At 41.6% G+C, this 5006-nt stretch overlaps 1 pseudogene; it reads right to left on the bottom strand.

Moving 5' to 3' along the window:
- Positions 1 to 416: 416 nt before the first annotated feature.
- On the bottom strand, positions 417 to 557 carry LOC145362285 (U2 spliceosomal RNA; annotated as a pseudogene).
- Between the last annotated feature and the right edge of the window lie 4449 nt (positions 558 to 5006).

A 5006-nucleotide genomic window follows, 5' to 3' on the forward strand; every position in this document is an offset into this window, starting at 1 on the left:
TGCTCAAAGGGGAGAGCAGTCTATGGTCTGCTGGAACTAGATGACTTTATCTGTACCTCTTGTACTGTTAGTAGCAGAGGACATTAATGTGGCCAGTCCTCATGTGCTGCCAGCTATGTCCCTGGCATTTCTTCTTTGATTTTAATCATCTTCTATTAATATCAAAGAAAGGGAAGAATTGATGAGCACCCCCATTTCTGTTAGAAAAAGGTTAAAGAAGTAGTGACACTTTCAGAGAACAACATCTGGCAGGCAACAGTCTTGTCATTCTGTTTTTGTTTTTATTCCAATTCAATCAACAAGTTGAGACATTCCTGATCTAAGCTGACAAGACAGGGCTCTCACCTCCTATCTTGGGCTTGATCTACATGATCCAAGCTGATTGGAGTAGCCATAGCTCCTCCTCTGAGGCTTGATCTCATTTGCATCTTAGCCAAAAGGCTGCGATGCTGCTTTTAAAGTTGTTTCAAATGAAGCTAAAATATAACCTAATGACTTCAACCAAGAACAGCATGTCGATACTACACTTGATCTTAGCCAAAAGGCCGAGAAGTGATTTGACATTACAAAAGGGTGGTGCTTAGAATGTGCTGTGCAAAATACCAGGCAAATTAAAAGGTTCCCATTATCAACCAATGTGCAGTGGTTTTACATGCTTCAAGAAGCTTTCGCAAATGCCTTATGAGAAATATACCTGCAATACACCAGGTCAGGAAAATAGTTAATGAACTGCCAACTTTCCAGTCCCTTCTCAAACACAATCACTTCCATGAACTTGCAGGCTATTTATAAAAAGGCACACTGACAAGATAAACTGCAATGGTCTATTAATATCATTTCAATCCCAAGATAAATATTTGCCACGGAACAAATCCCAGAGCATTTTATGAAAATGAAAACAGCCTTTTTGCACTCAGCCATTATTTCAAGATTTTGAATGGTACATTCCACAAACTGAACCATTTGCATACTAGGGAGTATCATTGGGAATATTAACTTGTAATATGGCTTATTATTTGGACATCAAGAAGTTTGGATTAATAAAATAATACTGTGCGGGAGTGGCAAAATGTCAAAATAATTATCAAATAATTTATGGGAAACCTATGGAAAATAATTGGGATTTTGGAAATTCGCAGCACTAAGTAACAGCTGATGATTAAAGGGACTTCAATAAGTATACTTGAAAGAAATATTAAAGGATTTAAGCTCAGCCCAAAGGCTGATGCATCAGGAAAGTATAGTATTATGAAAAAGAAAGGAGTAGGAAAACACCACCCTGGGTTACCAATGAAAAGTAAAACACAATTCATATGTCCTGCAGTGGTGTAAAAACTAAAGAATTCTATGTTTGTTACAGTATATTTGAAAGATAAATCCTGTGTCCTATGTAAAGCTGCATACCAATTTTAAAAATGTATTCTTAGCAAACAATTGTGATTTATTTTTCCTCTTCTACCCATAAGAATACAACCAGTCTCATAGACACAGGAAAATCCACCTGACATCAGCATATAAATATTATTCGTAGAGTTTTATCAAAGTTCTCAGGGCATCAGTGGAAAAAATATTTATATTAAATATGTAACCATTTCAGACTGTGCACACAGTAATCAATCGATCAGTGAATTCTCTGATATGAACCTCAAGGGAAGTTATTTTTATGAGGCATTCAGTCACAGACCAAGTGGTGTTCCTTCCCAAGTGGATTTCATTGGAGTAACACTTAACTGGCTGATTGGCAGCTGCTAGATTCCATTCTTATGGAAAGAACAATGCTTAATAGCAACTTTCTAAGTTTGACCACTAAAATTACATCGGAAAACAAACTGTCAAACTTTAATCATGCGTGAAGCGGATTGGCTTATTGGCACATGTAAATACCTGTTGCATTCAGCATAACTGACATGGATATGATTAGCTTCTTCATTTAGCATATTGTGCTGCCACTACCCACAGCCCTGACTTGAAAGGCAGTGCAATATTGGCTTGGATTTGCCATAGAGCAGAAATCATTGTCAGATTGCCACTCTGCCTCAACCTTTCCATGTCTCAATGCTGTTCTGTTCATGCTGGGTAGGGTAGTATTGTGGGAGGTGTGTCAAGTACTTGGGTAAAGTGGCTAGAGTGGCAGTTATGTGGGATGATAGGTAAGTGAGATGGGGGATGAGTAGGGTGAAGGTGGGTAGCCAGTGGATGAAGTGGCAGGTGGGTGAGATGGTAGTAGGCTCAAGTCAGGAGAGACAGTCAGGTCAAGTGGGGAGTGGAGGAGGGTAGGTGAGTTTGATCAGAATGGGTAATCAAGTCAGGGGCTACACAGATTGAGTCTGAGGGATAGTAGGGCAATGGGGACTGGTCAGGTATGGTCAGAGATATTGGGGTATGGTTGTATTGGTTCAGTCAGGGGAGTTGGGGCAGTTGATGAGCTGGGGTATAGTTGAGGTGTCAAGGGGGCAGTCAGGTGGTTCAATGTGACTGCAGGGGCTCAGTGTGACTGCAGAGGAGGCTCAGTGTGACTGCAGGGGCTCAGTGTGACTTTGGGGTGGAGGTCAGTGTGACTGCAGGGGATCATAGGTAACATTTCCTGACTTAAAAGTGGTTAGCAATGCTGCCTCACAGCACCAGGGACCTGGGTTCCATTCTGACCTTGGGTATAGTTTGCATGTTCTCTCAGTGTCTGTGTAGATTTCCTCTGGGTGCTCCAGTTTCCTCCCATGAAGATGTGCAAGCTAGATGAATTAGCCATGGTCAATGCATGGAGTTATGGGGATAGGGCAGAGGGGTGGACCTGGGTGGGATGCTGTTTAGGAGAGTCAGTATAGACTTGATGGGCCAAATGATCTCTTTCTCTATTTAAAAATTCTATGGTTCTGTGGTTGTATAGTCTTCCAAATTGTCACCATTTTTAAGAACTGAATTTAAATTCATGGTGGAATTCATAAAAACTGTCATGGTGGAATTCTGGATTATTATGCCCAGTGACATAACCTATGTCGTGATGTGGATATGCCAGCATTAGACTGGGGTGGGCACAGTAAGAAGTCTCACAATATCAGGTTAAAGTCCAACAGGTTTATTCGGTGGCACAAGCTTTCAGAGCGGATTCAGTAGCTCGTGCTACCAAATAAACATGTTGGACTTTAACCTGGTGTTGTGAGACTTCTTACTGTGTCTACTATCCCAGTCCAACGCCGGCATCTCCACCATCATGGCTACCACCAACGCTGCAAACTGCCAGCTCAAAGTGGAGAGGATCTCCAACTCTCCACTCACCTGATGAAGGGACAGCACTCCAAAAGCTCGTGCTACCAAATAAACCTGTTGGACTTTAACCTGATGTTGTGAGACTTTTTACTGTGCACAACCTATGTCATGTGCATATCCAAAAAAAAGTTCCATCAACAAACAGCTTTAAGTACTTTCCCCAAATTCTCCTATGTAAACATACTAGGGGTTCATATTTAAAACAATCTTCAACTGGGACTCCACAAGCAGCAGATAACATCCAAAGCAATTATTGTTCTTGGATTTTAGCAGAGGAATCTTTGGTACCACAACAAAAATATCAGGGATATAGATTAGCAAACATATATTCATTTAATCCTGAAGTATGAATGTTGTCTATATAATCCTCATACATCAAAAGATGCAAATAAGATTGAAGAAATCCACCAAAAAGTTGCATAATTCTGCATGAATCAGTATGGGAAATAAACCAAGACTTGGAATGGGAATCACTATCGCAAAGAAGAAAGAAGAAGAGACTGGCCATGTTCCATAAAATATGGAATGGAGCAGTGAGAATTGACAGAAACAAGTACCTCGTGCCCTCCACAATGACTAAAAATGAGGTAACCATCCACACAAATTCCAAAGGCCATTTGTTTCCAAGACCGTGGTTGGGATTTGCTGGTCTCACCAGGGGCAAGCATTGTTTAGGTGGGATGGAAACTCAACTGACTTCTGGCTGCTCTCCAAACTTTCTCACCCCGCCCGCAACAATGCTGGAAAATCCCACTGTACGAATCAAAAATCTTTCATCCCAAGGACCACCCCACAGCGGAACAAGCTGCTTATGTTACTGTTCCATCATTTAAAATCTTCTGGAGGCATCTTTAGATTAGTTCCAATCAAACATTTTCACTATCAGGATGACTGACCATTTCCACATTAGCTTTAGCTGATGCGATCCATACAAATGTTGGATATTAGGTTGTGATCACAGAATCCCTACAGTACAGAAGGAGTCCATTTGGCCCATCGAGTTTGTACCAACAACAATTCCACCCAGGCCTTATCCCTGTAATCCCACACATTTACCCTGCTAATTGCTCTGACACTAGGGTCAATTTAGCATGGCCATTCAACCTAACCCACACACCTTTGGACTGTGGGAGGAAACTGGAACACCCAGACACGGGGAGAATGTGCAAACTCCACACAGACAGTGACCGAGACCGGAATTGAACCGGGGTCCCTGGCGCTGTGAGGCAACAATGCTAACCACTGTGCCACCGTGCTGCCCTAATGATGTTGACTTAACCAAAGTCGATGCAGCAACAGAAGCAGAAAGCACTGCAAAATTGCATCATAATCTTTGTAAAATCCCATTATTCTGGCCATAGGTAACTCAGCTGAGCAATTAGATGACCTGTGCGGGACACATTTTGTTGATTGATGGTCTTTATGTACATTCCCCAGAAACTGGGGCAGCTCCAGCAGCCAGAAATAAAGGCTGTCAACCGTGACTCTCAAACAGCTGTGAATGTGCAGCACCTGGAGCCCAGCATCTCTCAAAACCACTTTTCTTCTTGAAGAATTTTCTGAAATATCAAGCAGCTGAGGATGGTAATACTTGAGTGTTCTGCTGCTGATTTTCTTCACATTTATTTGAATTTTTTTGAGGCTTACATTTCAAATGACAATTATGAGCAATTGTCACTCCCTCAGGAGTGCTTACACTTGCCCTGTTATCTGGGTAAGATCTCTAGAATGCTTGAGAAATT

The sequence above is a fragment of the Carcharhinus amblyrhynchos genome, chromosome 2 (assembly GCF_965287045.1).
Source record: "Carcharhinus amblyrhynchos chromosome 2, sCarAmb.v2.hapA, whole genome shotgun sequence".
Lineage (NCBI taxonomy): Eukaryota > Metazoa > Chordata > Chondrichthyes > Carcharhiniformes > Carcharhinidae > Carcharhinus > Carcharhinus amblyrhynchos.